The sequence below is a fragment of the Amphiprion ocellaris genome, chromosome 16, assembly GCF_022539595.1.
Source record: "Amphiprion ocellaris isolate individual 3 ecotype Okinawa chromosome 16, ASM2253959v1, whole genome shotgun sequence".
Lineage (NCBI taxonomy): Eukaryota > Metazoa > Chordata > Actinopteri > Pomacentridae > Amphiprion > Amphiprion ocellaris.
Genome location: NC_072781.1, coordinates 951,025 through 960,254, shown reverse-complemented (window position 1 = coordinate 960,254; position 9,230 = coordinate 951,025). Strand labels below are relative to the sequence as shown.

Here is a 9,230-nt window from a genome sequence, read left to right as displayed (position 1 = left end):
ACACTCCAGAAAGGTTTTCTTTGAAAAAAAAAATCATCATCAATTTTGGCGCAAAAAAAACGCCTTACTATACTATGTCGAAAAAAAAGGCGATTTTTCAAACATGTTGTAAAAACATGCCATATGATGAAATAATGTAAAGGAGGGCGTGAAAAACACTCCAGAAAGGTTTTCTTTGAAAAAAAAAATCATCATCAATTTTGGCGCAAAAAAAACGCCTTACTATACTATGTCGAAAAAAAAGGCGATTTTTCAAACATGTTGTAAAAACATGCCATATGATGAAATAATGTAAAGGAGGCCGTGAAAAACACTCCAGAAAGGTTTTCTGTGAAAAAAAAACATCATGAATTTTGGCGCAAAAAAATGCCTTACTATACTATGTCGAAAAAAAAGGCGATTTTTCAAACATGTAAAAACGTGCCATATGATGAAATAATGTAAAGGAGGGCGAGAAAAACACTCCAGAAAGGTTTTCTGTGAAAAAAAAAAAATCATCATGAATTTTGTCGCAAAAAAACGCCTTACTATACTATGTCGATGAAAAACACTCCAGAAAGGTTTTCCATCCATCCATTATCTATACACCGCTGAATCCTCACTAGGGTCATGGGGGGGCTGGAGTCTATCCCAGCTGACTCAGGTGAAGGCAGGGGACACCCTAGACAGGTCGCCAGTCTGTCGCAGGGCTACATATAGAGACAAACAATCACTCTCACATTCACACCTACGGGCACTTTAGAATGATCAATTAACCTCAGCATATTTTTGGACTGTGGGAGGAAGCCGGAGTACCCGGAGAAAACCCACGCATGCACAGGGAGAACATGCAAACTCCATGCAGAAAGATCCCGGGAAAGCCGGGACGCGAACCAGGGACCTTCTTGCTGCAAGGCGAAAGTGCTAACCACTACACCACTGTGCAGCCCAGAAAGGTTTTCTTTGAAAAAAAATCATCATGAATTTTGGCGCAAAAAAAAAGCCTTACTATACTATGTCGAAAAAAAAGGCGATTTTTCAAACATGTTGTAAAAACATGCCATATGATGAAATAATGTAAAGGAGGGCGTGAAAAACACTCCAGAAAGGTTTTCTGTGAAAAAAAAATCATCATGAATTTTGGCGCAAAAAAAACGCCTTACTATACTATGTCGAAAAAAAAGGCGATTTTTCAAACATGTTGTAAAAACATGCCATATGATGAAATAATGTAAAGGAGGGCGTGAAAAACACTCCAGAAAGGTTTTCTGTGAAAAAAAAAATCATCATGAATTTTGGCGCAAAAAAAAACGCCTTACTATACTATGTCGAAAAAAAAGGCGATTTTTCAAACATGTTGTAAAAACGTGCCATATGATGAAATAATGTAAAGGAGGGCGTGAAAAACACTCCAGAAAGGTTTTCTTTGAAAAAAAAATCATCATGAATTTTGGCGCAAAAAAAACGCCTTACTATACTATGTCGAAAAAAAAGGCGATTTTTCAAACATGTCTTAAAAACGTGCCATATGATGAAATAATGTAAAGGAGGGCGTGAAAAACACTCCAGAAAGGTTTTCTTTGGAAAAAAAAATCATCATGAATTTTGGCGCAAAAAAAACGCCTTACTATACTATGTCGAAAAAAAAGGCGATTTTTCAAACATGTTGTAAAAACGTGCCATATGATGAAATAATGTAAAGGAGGGCGTGAAAAACACTCCAGAAAGGTTTTCTTTGAAAAAAAAAATCATCATGAATTTTGGCGCAAAAAAAATGCCTTACTATACTATGTCGAAAAAAAAGGCGATTTTTCAAACATGTTGTAAAAACATGCCATATGATGAAATAATGTAAAGGAGGGCGTGAAAAACACTCCAGAAAGGTTTTCTTTGAAAAAAAAATCATCATGAATTTTGGCGCAAAAAAAACGCCTTACTATACTATGTTGAAAAAAAAGGCGATTTTTCAAACATGTTGTAAAAACATGCCATATGATGAAATAATGTAAAGGAGGGCGTGAAAAACACTCCAGAAAGGTTTTCTGTGAAAAAAAAATCATCATGAATTTTGGCGCAAAAAAAAACGCCTTACTATACTATGTCGAAAAAAAAGGCGATTTTTCAAACATGTCGTAAAAACATGCCATATGATGAAATAATGTAAAGGAGGGCATGAAAAACACTCCAGAAAGGTTTTCTTTGAAAAAAAAATCATCATGAATTTTGGCGCAAAAAAAATGCCTTACTATACTATGTCGAAAAAAAAGGCGATTTTTCAAACATGTCGTAAAAACATGCCATATGATGAAATAATGTAAAGGAGGCTGTGAAAAACACTCCAGAAAGGTTTTCTGTGAAAAAAAAATCATCATGAATTTTGGCGCAAAAAAAAACGCCTTACTATACTATGTCGAAAAAAAAGGCAATTTTTCAAACATGTAAAAACGTGCCATATGATGAAATAATGTAAAGGAGGGCGAGAAAAACACTCCAGAAAGGTTTTCTGTGAAAAAAAAAAATCATCATGAATTTTGGCGCAAAAAAACGCCTTACTATACTATGTCGATGAAAAACACTCCAGAAAGGTTTTCCATCCATCCATTATCTATACACCGCTGAATCCTCACTAGGGTCATGGGGGGGCTGGAGTCTATCCCAGCTGACTCAGGTGAAGGCAGGGGACACCCTAGACAGGTCGCCAGTCTGTCGCAGGGCTACATATAGAGACAAACAATCACTCTCACATTCACACCTACGGGCACTTTAGAATGATCAATTAACCTCAGCATATTTTTGGACTGTGGGAGGAAGCCGGAGTACCCGGAGAAAACCCACGCATGCACAGGGAGAACATGCAAACTCCATGCAGAAAGATCCCGGGAAAGCCGGGACGCGAACCAGGGACCTTCTTGCTGCAAGGCGAAAGTGCTAACCACTACACCACTGTGCAGCCCAGAAAGGTTTTCTTTGAAAAAAAATCATCATGAATTTTGGCGCAAAAAAAAGCCTTACTATACTATGTCGAAAAAAAAGGCGATTTTTCAAACATGTTGTAAAAACATGCCATATGATGAAATAATGTAAAGGAGGGCGTGAAAAACACTCCAGAAAGGTTTTCTGTGAAAAAAAAATCATCATGAATTTTGGCGCAAAAAAACGCCTTACTATACTATGTCGAAAAAAAAGGCGATTTTTCAAACATGTTGTAAAAACGTGCCATATGATGACATAATGTAAAGGAGGGCGTGAAAAACACTCCAGAAAGGTTTTCTTTGGAAAAAAAAAATCATCATGAATTTTGGCGCAAAAAAAACGCCTTACTATACTATGTAAAAAAAAAAAAGGCGATTTTTCAAACATGTTGTAAAAACGTGCCATATGATGAAATAATGTAAAGGAGGGCGTGAAAAACACTCCAGAAAGGTTTTCTTTGGAAAAAAAAATCATCATGAATTGTGGCGCAGAAAACGCCTTACTATACTATGTAAAAAAAAAAAAAAAGGTGATTTTTCAAACATGTTGTAAAAACGTGCCATATGGTGAAATAATGTAAAGGAGGGTGTGAAAAACACTCCAGAAAGGTTTTCTGTGAAAAAAAAATCATCATGAATGTTGGCGCAAAAAAACGCCTTACTATACTATGTCGAAAAATAAGGTGATTTTTCAAACATGTTGTAAAAACATGCCATATGATGAAATAATGTAAAGGAGGCCGTGAAAAACACTCCAGAAAGGTTTTCTGTTAAAAAAAAATCATCATGAATTTTGGCGCAAAAAAACGCCTTACTATTGTTACGCACCCGTCTAGTATGGAGGACTAAAAGTGCCAAAATTAAATAAATAAATACATCATTAAATAATTAATTAAATATGTCATTAATTAATTAAAATTGGAATTAAATATTTCATTAATTAATTAAAATTGGAATTAAATATGTCATTAATTAATTAAAATTGGAATTAAATACTTAAATGTGTTATTAAATAAATATATCATTAAATAATTAAATATGTCATTAATTAGTTAAAATTGGAATTAAATATGTCATTAATTAATTAAAATTGGAATTAAATACATAAATGTGTTATTAAATATGTCATTAATTTATTAAAATAACAATTATTTTAAGTAAAAAACATATTTCATTATTTCACGATTTAATTAATTATTTCATGGTCCTTGTGTTGCAGTGGATCATGAATTAATTTTATCTGTCAACCTCGCCCGTCAAAGTCCGTGGGCGGGACTAACGTGAATCTAGTCTAATCCACTGCTTTTGTCTGCCTTGAAACCGGAAGTAGAAGTCTTTCTAAACATGGTGGCTGTGTAGAGGGAGAGTCGCTGTGAACTTTCTAGAGAGTTGGTGAGAGATCTTTTAGACCTTGCAGAGTATGTGGAAGCAGGACCTGCTGACCGCGAGCATGTAGCGTGTAAAGCAGAGGAATTTATTGAAGTTGTTGAAGTTATTTCCGCACTTTCCGACCAAGATGTTGACCGTAGAGTGACTGCAAATTTAGAGGAAGTACTCCGCCGGTTTTCTGGTACCAGGGTGCAACAGGAGCACACACAGGGACCAGGGCGTTTGGCATACCGAGGGAAGTTCTGGAACATCACGTTCTTTGTGGATTACCAGCCTGTCAAATTGCAGCGATGCTCGGAGTGTCGAGCGCTTTTCCTTTAGGACCTACTCGGCGCGGCACGGCTCCGCTCGTCTTTGTTTAGCCGCGATTCCACAAGCATCTACTCGGCACGGTACGGCTCGTCTCATCTTTGTTAGCGAGCGTTTCCATACGGACTAATTTTCAGCACCTTCTCGGCTGAGGTTCCCAGCGAGCTGAGATGAGCCGATAATGTGGCGTTTACATAGTGCAGGCCACTGATTGGACAGGGAGTGACGACACAGAGCAACTTCAGCACGAAAACAAAATCCTGCATTAAAAAATGACTGTAAACAGCGACGGTGTGCATTGCTCTTCACGAAACTCTCTGTTCTTCATAATTTTAATGTGACAGCCAGACCTGTACCGTGGGTGAATGAAGAGGTCGAGACTTTGTCTTTGGTGGTGGACCAAAGAATACAGAGAGAGCTGGACGGAGAAAGTTTATCAGGAGGTCTCTGAGCGGATGGCCGCTCACATATACAGTAGACTGTATATAAAGAGGACAGAAGCAGTGTAGGGAGAAGCTGAAAAAGCTCAAAAGTGACTATCGGTCCACCCAGGACCACAACGGCCGGCGTGGGTCAACCAGGAGGTGTTGGAAGAGGTTTAATGGAAGCTATTTACTGGCACCGCACCGGCGAGCAACAGGAGGGAGACTCAGCCGCTGCATTGTTGGAGACGTTCGAGAACGGTGAGTGTTTTGTGACTTCAAGAAACTTATACATCATTTATTCCATTGGTGGCAAGCTTCTTTTAAGCAAACAAGTATTTTTAGAAAGTAACGTCGTTGTCTCCTGGAGCAGACAATAAGATAGCTAGTTAGCCATCGGCGCTAACTCCGTGCTCTGCTTGTATTTCGTGCTGCTGTTTCTAACGTTTAGCTCTCAGAAGCTAATACTTCAGTCAGCATGCCGTGTTTTTCTTGTACTTAGAGTGAGTGTTTATTTCTGTTCAAGAATCCCTTTCCACATGCGAAGCCTACTCCACCTCCGTCGCGGAGCCCCCGGCTGCCCTGTCTCCTCTCCACCACCAGCAGCAGCTCCTCTCCAGCACCAGCTTCGACACCGACCCTGTCAACAGCACCGTCTTATCACCGGTAAGACACGGTAAACAGAGAGCATGGTTGATTTTCGCATTATTATTATTACTACAGGTGTAAATGCCTGCAAGCATGATCAGAACAGTGAGACCAACGACCAAGAATTCAGGCAGGTGTAAATGCAAACTGTGCAGCAGCCAGCTCAGGAACGCCTGATGAAAGCTACATGTAGCTGCAGTGACACATAAACAGAACACATGCAGCTGCATTTATTTTCCATTGACTTAACAAGTAAGTCACTCTAATTAATTTACGTTCTGGTGCAGTGTAGTATTGCAACCATTCTTCTTATAGTCACTAGGTAGCTGTGAAACTGAATGAAAATATACATAAAAATGAGAAAACACAGCTCTTCTTAGCAACTCCAAAATGTGCACAGGATGAAATGAAGTTCACACCACGTCGTTTTTGTTTGTGGTGGAGGAGTTACTGCTTGTGCTTTGGTTAAAGCGAAGAGTGCCAGAAGTTTATTAAAGTATCAAAGACATGATCATGATTGAAAATGGATGGACGGGTGGCTAAACACATCACATCATAGCTGTGGAGTCCTTCCAGCTCCTGGGGACTACAATCTCTCAGGACCTCCTGAAAAAGGCTCAGCAGAGGATGTATTTCCTACAACAGCTGAGGAGACATGGCCTGCCACATGAGCTGTTGATCCAGTTCTACACTGCAGTCATCCGATCTGTCCTGTGCACCTCTGGATCAACCACACAGCAGGACAGAAACAGACTACAGCCCATAGTACGGACTGCAGAAAACATCATCAGAGACCCCACTCACCCTGGACATTTGGACTACAGAGCCCTGTACACAAAAATCACCACTACTGTGTTTATAGCAATTACCATTTTGCTAATGTGTTCATACATTCCAGTCTAGCTGTACATTTCTGTTTATATTGTGTTCTATTTTACTACTATTTCTTTTTCCTCCCTGTTCCTCTTTCTATAGTTTATTTTTTATTATTCTCTTCCATATTCCTAGGATGACACCAACAGCCGAAACCAAATTCCGTGTATATTGTGTACTTACTTGGCCATTAAAGCTGACTCTGATCACTTTTCTGTCTTTGGTCTAGGCAAGAGGAAAGGGGGCCACAGAAAACTGGACCTTCCTAGCGTACTTGTGGAGATGCAGGCTGAGGAGGAGTGGAGTCATGCCCAGCATGATGAGAACATCTGGTTGCTCCTCAGCGAGGCAAGAGAGAATGAAGCGGCCTTGCAGCGGGAGGAGATGGCCCAGAATACTGCCTTCAACCAGTCATTCCTGGGTGTGCTGGGGTAGCTGGGTAGGCAGTGGGCAGCCGGCGAGTGTGAGCGAGTCCACCTCCCATAGACTTGAGATTTACAAGTGCTGGTCATATAATTAGAATATCATGAAAAAGCTTGTCTTTTGGACAACTGTCAGGTCAGCAGTCTTCCCCATGATTGTGTAGCCTACAGAACTAGGCTGAGAGACCATATAAAGGCCTTTGCAGGTGTTTTGAGTTAATTAGCTGATTAGAGGTGTCTTCAATATTGAACCTTTCTACAATATTCTAATTTTCAGAGATACCAAATTTGAGATTTTTGTTAGTATTCAGGTATAATCATCAAAGTTAAGAGAAATAAACATTTGAAATATATCAGTCTGTGTAATGAATGAGTATAATATACAAGTTTCACTTTTTGAATGGAATTACTGAAATAATGAACAACTTTTTTCATGATATTCTAATTATATGACCAGCACCTGTAGTTGTATATAGTTTTACTTTTAGTCCTCCACTGTAGGAGAGGCCCACCACAGTTTGTACTTTGCACATTGTAAATAGTTTTGATTTTGCTGCTGACTAATAAACTATTTTGTGACTTATGTGATTGCATCATAACTTCTCATTTTGTCTGTTAAGACACTGGTAGAAAAAGAGTCAACAGTCTGAACCAAACAATTCTATATTCCCTAATAATGTATTTGTGTTTAATGGGATTTAACATGTTTTAACACAAACTCCTTTATGGTGCATAATTCCGGTGACTGAATTACACCAAAGCAATACTGATTTATCAAACTGGAATTTTCTTAAAACAGCTGTTTTAATGTTTTGGCGTTTAATTTTTTATTTAATCTTGCTAACCTTCACAAACAAACAATAGTATAGACACATCTACAAAAGTTTATTGTCAGAATTGCATTAAAGAAAACAATAGCGGTCCGGGGACCGAAAAACAGAAGTATAACAAGAAGAATAACTTTGCATGACACGTAGTGCATCAGTGCATCCTGTACATCTCTGTCCTCCTCCTCTACACCTTGTGCCACTGCAGGCTCATGTGCTGCTGCTTCAGGTAAATCCCATGAAGTCTCATCAGAGAGCATCTGAAACACATACACAGCATACATATTTTAATACCTAATAGTGACAAACTGCAGCCATTACAGGGTCGTTCACAGGACTGATACACGATAGCTAGCGAACTAGCATTAGCTTACCCTCATATGTCGTCTCGTTCATATCCTCTTGTCTTCGGCTTGATACTGCTTTATCGCCTCCCAAACTCTCCTGTGTGTCTCCTCAGTGTTTCGACTCGTCGCTCTCAGCTTTCTCCGACTCTTCTATTACTCTGAATCTGACAGAAAGCCACAGACCGAGCAGCAGGTGTACTATCGCCTCCATGTACATTGTTGCATTGCGTTTGTGTCGCACAGAAATGACGGTAAGGGACTTTCGGACCGCCGTGCTATGACGACTCCACCCACGATGAGGTGGTTCTCAATGTAATGGAAAAACAACTAAACCGAGACGAGCCGTGGCGCGCCGAGTAGATGCTAAAGGAAATGCTAAAGGAAAATTTGTCTTGCACCGCATGTATCAACATTTGGGAAAGAGGACCGAGTCTTTAGCGGTTGCTAATAAAGTTTTGTTTTATTGAGTATCCAAACCAACGTAGAGGTGAATAGCGCCACCCAGTGTATCGGAATGTGTTCACAAGCTCTGCGTCAATCCATTATCTGGAATCGATTTGCCTTGACTTGATGTGCAGGGTAACCAATCAGGTGTTAGGATCCGCCCACCGACTTTGACGGGCGAGGTTGACAGATAAAATTAATTCATGATCCACTGCAACACAAGGACCATGAAATAATTAATTAAATCGTGAAATAATGAAATATGTTTTTTACTTAAAATAATTGTTATTTTAATAAATTAATGACATATTTAATAACACATTTATGTATTTAATTCCAATTTTAATTAATTAATGACATATTTAATTCCAATTTTAACTAATTAATGACATATTTAATTATTTAATGATATATTTATTTAATAACACATTTAAGTATTTAATTCCAATTTTAATTAATTAATGACATATTTAATTCCAATTTTAATTAATTAATGAAATATTTAATTCCAATTTTAATTAATTAATGACATATTTAATTAATTATTTAATGATGTATTTATTTATTTAATTTTGGCACTTTTAGTCCTCCATAGTCT

The 9,230-nt window shown here is 38.4% G+C and overlaps 1 long non-coding RNA gene across 1 annotated transcript; it reads right to left on the bottom strand.

Annotated features, from left to right (window-relative positions):
- Positions 1-7,880: 7,880 nt before the first annotated feature.
- On the bottom strand, positions 7,881-8,867 carry LOC129350767 (uncharacterized). The gene is made up of 2 exons (XR_008604271.1): positions 8,216-8,867; positions 7,881-8,101 (listed from the first exon to the last, which is right to left on the bottom strand). It is a non-coding gene; the product is annotated as an uncharacterized LOC129350767 (long non-coding RNA).
- Positions 8,868-9,230: the final 363 nt, after the last annotated feature.